Genomic DNA, 9,251 nt, shown 5'->3' on the forward strand with positions numbered 1-9,251 from the left:
AATAAAAACAATGCAGAAGCTATTGTTTGATTTCATCACAGGTTCCTGCCTCCTGTTGATGTGAATATTTTATGCATTTAAAAAAAAGAAAGTTGWGGTGGTCCTTTGAGTCATGCATGAGGCAGGGCCCCTGTCTGGTTAAAAAAAAGCTGGAGGCTTGCCTATTTATTATTGAGAGGGATTTCGTGTTGTGTGCCAGAGGAGCAGCCAGTTTAAAGATCAGGGATGAAGAGGAGAGAGAGGAGGAGGAGGTGGTGATGATGGGGAGAAATAATTTGCAACAAAGGCTGCTTTAATTTCAGCCATAGTGAGTCGCCAATTATCTCATTAGTTATTTATTTAATTAATTTACAAAGTTGTGATTTAGGAGGAATGGTCTCCCTGTGTGAAAGGAGAACAGGTCTGATGGCTGACCACAGAGGAGGTGCTGTAGTTCAAATTACAGATTGTAGCAGGCACGTTTCCCTACTCCTCGTTTCCAAACACGGCCTGCTCCTAAATGGATTAGTTAGAATAAACAGGAGGGGGGACAATTTGTCCAATCATCATCTATTGTTTAGTGAGCAGCGTAGATTGCTATGATGCAGAATCAGGTCGCTACCTTTGCCTTTTTTTATTCACCTGTGTTATTTTCTCCTATTGCTGTTATTTAGAAAAGTGAACCTGGTCACAGCTTGTTACCCACCCCCTATAATAAGATTAATTTACCCAAAATCTGAGGGGAGGGGCCCCAAGGTTGTGCTGCTGCTCTTCTCTCAGGAGTGCAGCCGCCCTTCCTGCACCTCTACCTCTATCTATCTGCCTTGCAAATTCAACTAATTTGCAAAAATGTTTTTTTTTCTTTTCTTGTGTAAAATGTGAGAAGTAGTATGTGGTGCCAAGTGTAACATAAATTGTTTAAAAAATGTCACAAACATTTTCATTTTTAGCTCACTTTCTGAGCATAAAATCCTACTAAAAAATTCACTCAAATTTTGATTTTATCTTACTGTTTACTTAAGTGTTAAAAAATTAAATCATTAATTTAAACATGTAAATCTAAATGAAAAATTACACTTTTAAAGTTGCAACTAAGTAATAAATTTTATATTTAGGATTTCGGAACTGAACACAGCTTTTGGCATTGGTTGGTGGCTTTTGTTATGACATCATCATCCTGAGACAAGACATGGTGACGCTGCTGAAGCTAGCATTTAAAATCTAAACTCAGAATGTATTCATTAAAAAAAACAATACATACGGTACCTGTGGTCTGACATTTTGAAGTGCATCTCAGACACTGGCTCTAACTGCAAGCTTGATGTCTTATAGGGAAATGTTAGCAGCGCTAGCAGCATTACTAGCATTAGCAGCTACTATTGTCTCAGGATGATGATGTCATAACAACCGAGCACTGACAAAAGCAGAGTTCCATTCTTAAATAAACGTCAACATTTAACTTTTACATTTAAATTTAAGGATTTGCCATTTAAATATTTAGTTAAAAAATAGCAAAATATAGGAGCGGTGAGCTAAATAACAATAAAATGTTAGTGGAAATTTTGTTACCCAGGATTTTACACTCAAAGTGAGCTAAATAATAATGTTTTAATGATATTTGTTTTTTACAATTTATTTTCCACTTGTGCCCCATAAAATAGAAACAACTACTTGTGTGTTGTGTCGCTGCATCTGAAGCCTTTTAGCATCTGCACTTTTAAAAATCCCAGCTGTGTTCGGCTCATCCTGTCTAAATGATGTTTAGCTCCTCAGCGGAGCCTCTTGACTTTCTAAATCGGAAGTCGTGGTCTGCGACGTTTCAAAGTGGATCGAAGGAGTTTCTACAAACGCGTTGTTTTCGAGAAAAGGAGCTTGTGTTGACACTGCTTCTTTTTGTACCAACTTTCCTACTTTCACACTCGCAGATGAACAGCACAATTTCCATTTCATTACCTTTCAGCTGTATTTCAACACAGCCGAGGTTTTTTTCCCCTTATTATTCAGAAGCTATTTTTGGGGCCTTGGGTGCCACACTCACCACACTTGTGTTGCTATGATCTCACTCACAAGACATCTGCCTTCTACTGCTGCTTCTGATCAACTTTAAGGCTTTTGGAAGGCTTTGCATGTTTTATTTTTTACTTTTTTCTTTCAAGAAGGAAAATGGCTTTACTGCTGTGACAGCAACAACAAATCTAATAGTGCACGTTCTGATTTCACAAAAAAATTACAAATTATAGCTGTAGAGTGGAGCATTTGATTACTTCCTGTTTTCTTTATGTTTATTTTAGTTTTTATCTCCATTTATTTTTCCACAGAAAGTGGAAAGCATGCGGATTTTAAGATTTCTTGGACAAAATGCAAAGAGAGATGGATGACTTGACCAAGGAGACCACTTGAAATAACAGGAGGGCAAAGTTGACATGGTGTGTGCTTGTGCTTGTGTGTGTGTGCACGTGCGTCACAGCTCAATAGCTTCAGCGTGCACTGTGGGGAAGTGGAAGGTTACAGATATTGTGTGGCATTGCGAATCGTGTCGCTTCCTCTCCATCATACCCCATCAAGGTCACAGCCACAGCAGAACGTGGTGGCCCTGGCCTTTTCCACTCCTGGCTCCGGCAGAGGAAACGGGGCCCGCGGACCACTGTTGCCTCTAATCGGGGCTGACGCGTGACTCAGTTGCATGCCAGCTGCAGAGCCAAACAGGGATTATGTCCCTGGATGATGATGAAGACACAAAATAAAAAAAAAATAAAGGTCACCGTGGAGATCTTTGTCTCCCCCCACACCTTTAGGGAGTTTGGCTTATTTAATTCTGTGTGGATGGTTTCTAATGAACTTTGTTCAAACGACTGAAACCAAACAGAAGAAGTGAAATCTTGTACACAGTCGAAGTCATGCAGCCTGGGGCTGTATACTGTGACACCAGCAGCAGAGCGGTGGTTAACTTACAATCTGGGTCATTGTGCCAGTTGCTTCAAAGAATGTAAAACATCATGAAGCACAGGCGGAAATCACAGAGAACAGACCCCTCTGCCCCCTTTTTCAGGAAGATAAGAGTGTTATCCTGTTTTTGTTACACATCATTCTAAAAGTTATTAGTTTTCGCTTTTTTTCTTGCAGTTTCTATTAGTTATAATGAATCAGACAAAGTGAGCATTGCTGGTGGAATTCCARAAGAGCTGATTCTTGGCCTCGGTTTGGGTTTTTTATCAGACGATCYTCTCTCGTGTATTGTGAGAACATGACGTTTCGGCTCTGTTGCTACCTCACCCCACTGCTTAAAGGGGCATCAGGGGTGGGCTACCACCCATTCAGAAAACCCACCAATGTCAGAAGGTGTCTAAGTCCTGGCCTGAAGTGTCACATGAAAAAGCCTACAGTCATACATATAGTGTCTGTTTCCTTAACTTTGTAACTGATTTTATCCAACAAATCATCTTAATGTTCTTGTGTTGGATGGTTTTTGTGACTTTTAAAACCTCAACGGTATCACACTCTTACACAAGAGGCCAAAAATTCAAGACTTGGTCCAACCCATGTGTCGATTTTGGTCTATTTGTTGAAGAAATGTTATCAAAATTATTCTTATAGAAAAACAAATGACCTTTTTCAAGTTATGTTTTATGTACCATTTAGATCAGTAGAAAAAAATACTCACTAAAATAGGTATTTGAAAAATAATAAGAGAATGCAGAAAAAGGAAATTAAAGTTGATTCTTTATTACTCTTTAAAAAACAAAATAAAAAATCACTGAAAAATTCGAACCTAAAATTCTTGGAATCAAAGTTGATCAGCTGTCATGAGAAAAAAAACTTGACAAAAAGAAAAACTATAAAACTATTTTGGATTTAAAGTATTATCTTTGAGGCCAGATAAACAGTAATGAGGGCCGGACATGGCCCGCTGGCCTTGAGTTTGACATGTTCTAAACAATGCCTCTACTGTTTGTTAAAACTTGTAAACGTCATAAAACTCAAACCTAAATGTTCAAAAACCTACGAGAAATTAATCATTTATCTGCACAGAAACTGACTTGAGGGGGAAAATGATTGAATGTTTAGTTGATTTYATTTTTAATCATTAAGTCCAGGTAAAAGATGTGTTTTCAACACATCGATGCCACTGTGACTGCTTTTTTTTATGACACAGCAAGTTTCCTGAAGGTGCTTTTTTTTCATCCCAACACCTACCACTCATCATCCCTCTCAAAACAAACAAATCAACGATCAAAAAAAAAAAACTTGAAACATCACAGGATCTGTTCCTGCCATGGTATTTTATTTTGAAAGGATTACTAAGTAGAAGCAGTCATGGGTCAACAGCTGTTCATCTCAGCAACATGATTTAGGAAAAACATTTTTTTTTGTTAATGTTATCTTTCCAAAAATGCATTTAGTTTATGCACTTATTTAGAGGATGTTTTACATTTTTATATTTATTATTGCATGTTTCATTTCTTTTTATGATCTGAACTTTCTGTTTTCATTCTCAAGCACTGAGTGAACGGTTTCTATCTAAAGTGTGCAATAAGGCGGTGTGTAATATGTGCATTGCAGTTAAATGAAGACCCTTTAAAGCATTTTAAATGAATATTCTTCTCCCCCCACACGCAGACTGTTTTGGTGCAACAACTGACAGCCCACACACCTGACCAGACGCCTGCGAGATGCAGCAGAGAATCAGTAAACAGCTACTTTGCAACGCCTGAATTATAAAATGAAATCCATCCTAAACTTCTCTCAGCTTCCAAACCTACATCGAGCATTATGTTTACTCCATTACCTCACAGCGTCTTTCTTTGACGCACYTCAGCCATGGCAGGAGGTCTACCCCGCTAAAAATTAAAATCAGGCACTCCCTCAGAGCTGCTCCATTTAGTTGACAAACTTTTTAACATGCCACGTTTCCCAAAATGTCTGGCTGACCCACGCTGAGGTCCAAATATGGGCCCTGAAACGTTGACACAAATCTGCATATACTGGTTTTTAAAGCCTTGATTGGCCCTTTCTATATATTTGTGAAATAATAGACGGCAAAATTGCCTGTGATTTTCCCCATGGGTGGTACAGTTCATGGAAAAGCAAAGAAAAAGGTGGTCTGTAATTTTCTGTAAGCACAATGCTACTTAGGATTCAGCAAAGGCTGTCATCGGAGTCTGTCACACCCGGAGACGCCGTGACAAAAATGTCTTTTGAGAAAGCTCAGCTGCAGTTCATTAAAAATGTGCATGAGAAAAATCAACCAGATCAATTTTTTTCCCTTTTATTTGAAAGACATATTGCTCTTAGAACGAGCAGAGAATTACAGGCGCCGTGTCTTTCCATCACTCTGTTCATCAATGAGACGCAGTCAGATTGAAGTCYCTTGATTTAAGGTTTCTTTCAGACAGAGAAACCTCGGAGGGGAAAAAAATATAAAAATCTAGCGTTTGATTGTTTTTATCAGTTATGAGGTCTCGACCTCGCTCAGGAAGTTTTGGTGCAGTTTCTTTCAGAAATGCTTCATGCTGCTAAACTGAACAGACGTATTTCCTCCTCCCCTGTAGAGCAGCCAAATTCTGTAACTGATGGGCCCCGGAGGTTGACGCCGCAGAGTCCAATCAGCTCCGGGTTTTGATTAAGAGGCTTTTTGTTGGCCGGTCGGAGCAAAAAAAAACAAAAAAAACTGACACGATTTAATGGAAGAGCTCATAATCGCACTTTGAAAACTCTGAATTCGGCTTTAATTCACCCAAAATATCATGAAGAGTAATGAGCTCTGAGGGCGCTGATGAAACACTCTGATGGTGATTTTCATTAACTGTTGGACGTACAGCGATAGTTCAAATCTTCAAAAGTGGAGTGGACAGATTGTGGACAATCAGTATCTTACCTGTTGGTAGACAGCTCTGTGAAGGACCTCAGTTTGAAAAATATAGATAATTTATTCTGAAGGCCAACATTATTTCAAACAGAACTACGACTGAAGTGGGTRGCTGCCATCTTGAATCTTGAAAGAAGGAAAAAAAGAGAACCACTCGGGTTGTGTGGACCACCTGAGGTCTAGGGGCCACGTCCTTGAGGGGGTACAGGGGGCTAAACCCGCAAAACTAGGTTTTCTYAGACATCTGTTAGATGTTTTATTTACTGTTGATTAAACATTAAACTCCCTAAAGGACAGATAAAACGGGGTGAGTCAAAAGTCTCAGGACAACCTTTTATTTTAGCAACAAAAGGYAAAATGAAATATCTGAACACCTCAGCAAGTAATGGGTGAGGGGCATATCTTTATCCTATTTTCTCAAAGCCCTCGTTTCTTTATTCTAAACCAAGCTGAGCTACCCCCAATCCCTTACCACTCCCCACCTCTCTAAAGATGCAGTCAACCTTTATCACTATATGAAAATAATAAAAGAATAAAGTGAATAGTTACAAACTTTTACTTGGAAAAGGTAAAAACGAGTTCAGACTGGAGTCTGATGGAGGTCAGATTTAAAATATAATGTGCATCAAATATCAGAAGTGAGCATTAAAACCTGCAGTGTGAATGTAACTATAGCAAGATATTTGTTCATAACCTTTCCACAGAACAAGGACTTTCAGCCTGAAGTTAAACAAACCAGCTCCATGTTTTTTGTGCATATTAGGAAGTGTTGCATTACACTGCAGACTTGGAAGCATCTGAGCTTATCCATCGTTGCTCTTGTGTGACAGTTTGAGTAAGGGAGGCTGAAGCTGCAGTGTTAACAAAAAGGTGCCTCGGCAGCATAATCCAGACCCTGAGTCATTTAAAACACAATATCTGTTTGTCAGGATGTATGTTTTTGCAGAAAAAGATGGCAAGGCAACGAGGCCCGGACAGAAAAAATGCAACTGTAGTTCCTGTCTTCCCCAGAAACGAATACATCTAGAACTCAACCAGTGTTTATGGTGATACTGTAACATCCTGATGGGATTATGTGTGTTAGGTGGTGATACTGTAACATCCTGATGGNATTATGTGTGTTAGGTGGTGATACTGTAACATCCTGATGGGATTATGTGTGTTAGGTGGTGATACTGTAACATCCTGATGGGATTATGCATGTCAGGTGATGATACTGTAACATCCTGATGGAATTACGTGATTCAGGTGGCGATACTGTAACACCCTGATGGGATTATGCATGTCAGGTGGTGATACTGTAACATCCTGATGGGATTACGTGATTTAGGTGGTGATACTGTAACATCCATATGGGATTACTTGAGTCAGGTTGTCATACTGTAACATCCTGATGGTATTATGTGTGTCAGGTGGTGATACTGTAACATCCTAATGGGATTACATGAGTCAGGAGGAGACACTGTAACATCCTGATGGGATTATGTGTGTCAGGTGGTGATACTGTAACATCCTAATGGGATTACATGAGTCAGGTGGAGACACTGTAACATCCTGATGGGATTATGTGAGTCAGGTGGTGATACTGTAACATCCATATGGGATTACTTGCGTCAGGTTGTCATACTGTAACATCCTGATGGTATTATGTGTGTCAGGTGGTGATACTGTAACATCCTAATGGGATTACGAGTCAGGTGGAGACACTGTAACATCCTGATGGGATTGTGTGTGTCAGATGGTGATACTGTAACATCCTAATGGGATTACATGAGTCAGGTGGAGACACTGTAACATCCTGATGGGATTGTGTGAGTCAGGTGGCAATAGCGTAATATTCTGATGGGATTATGTGAGTCAGGTGGTGATACTGTAACATCCATATGGGATTACATGAGTCAGGTGGAGACACTGTAACATCCTGATGGGATTGTGTGAGTCAGGTGGCAATAGCGTAATATTCTGATGGGATTTTGTGTGTCAGGTGGTGATACTGTAACATCCTAATGGGATTGTGTGAGTCAGGTTGCAATACCGTAACATCCTGATGGGATTATTTGTGTTTTCCTAATCGCAAAAGCTAAATTACACCCAGTAATTCCAAAGTACCAAGTGTAGTTATCTGTAAAGAGCTAGGCGTTCCCAGGATGAGGTCATTATTGTCTTTTTTAAAACATTCAACAACAACGTGTTTTATTAGTTTGACACGTGTCCTATTTTTAAACGTTTTAACGTCAAGCAGGAGATAAATCCAACGGCAGTGTCAGCTGGATGATTCGCCGTTAAAGAAAACACGAGCCTTTCTCTCTTCTGCGGCGATGAAAAAAAAKCAACTACGATGAGACCAAGGAAGGTTAAACTTTCACCTTGGCTGACTGTCAGCGTCTGATTATGCATTATCTACATCACCTCTGCAGCCAGGATCTGTGAATAAGAAGAAGGAAGAAAAACAAACCAGAAGAGCACAATTTTGGTCGTTTTTTGATGGAGCTGGCATCAGATTTGTTGTCACAGGCTCCTGACAGGGCTGCAGAGGTCTTACACTATCTGAGCCGCTAATCGCTCCATGAATCTTCCTCCTTCACGCGAGCCTTCCTCTCGCCCGGCACTAGAATTCATCTTCTCAAGGCAATATCCACGCCGCTCTCACGCGAGGGTGGGGGTGGGGGGGGCAGGAGTTCACAATGAGAGGGAGAATAAGCACGGGCAGCCTGGATGGACATTAATAAAAGATGGTAAAACTGGAAGGGGGGACTAAAAGACGACAGAAAAGACTGGTCTTGCAGGAGATTTTTTTTTCCCTTCCTTATCATGTCCCAACAGGTCCGATGGCAGATTTAGGTGGATGCAGTTGACCYGTGAGTGGCAGGCGGGGGTGCGACTCCAAAGATTCTTAGCAGCTGTCTGGCCGTCCATCCATCACACTGATCTCCTGCGCGCCAGTCACACTCAGATGACCAGCACGCTGCAGGGGGGTGGGGGGTGGCAAATGCTGGTACAGTCGTTTATTTCAATTCGCGCTGTCTTCGAGCGCCGCTCACAGGGAGAGAGGATTCATACTAATTTGTTACAGTGTGCGCTGGAAATCCTGTCTTAATGCCGCATTGCAAAGTCAGTCTTTTCTTCGCCTGGGGCTGCTTCATCTATAAAGGTGTTTGTCTCGCGTGTGTGTGCGTGTGTGTGTGTGTGTGTGTGTGTGTGTGTGTGCAGAGGGGGAGGGGGGCTCTATGGCGTATCAATGTCAGCTTTCATTGGGTTTTAGTGGAGCTTTCTGATCCTGGCAAAGAAGCTGTTACCTAAGATCAACCTGGGCCTTCTAGCTGCTGAAGTGGAGCAGGTGTGTGTGTGTGTGTGTGTGTGTGTGTGTGTGTGTGTGTGTGTGTGTGTGTGTGTGTGTGTGTGTGTG

The 9,251-nt window shown here is 40.8% G+C and overlaps 1 protein-coding gene across 8 annotated transcripts in view; it reads left to right on the forward strand.

Annotated features, from left to right (window-relative positions):
• The window catches only part of nrxn2a (neurexin 2a), a 207,942-nt gene that overhangs the window by 20,748 nt on the left and 177,943 nt on the right, over positions 1 to 9,251 (forward strand). The window lies entirely within an intron of this gene.

The sequence above is a fragment of the Austrofundulus limnaeus genome, unplaced genomic scaffold, assembly GCF_001266775.1.
Source record: "Austrofundulus limnaeus strain Quisiro unplaced genomic scaffold, Austrofundulus_limnaeus-1.0 Scaffold17, whole genome shotgun sequence".
In the NCBI taxonomy this organism is placed as follows: domain Eukaryota; kingdom Metazoa; phylum Chordata; class Actinopteri; order Cyprinodontiformes; family Rivulidae; genus Austrofundulus; species Austrofundulus limnaeus.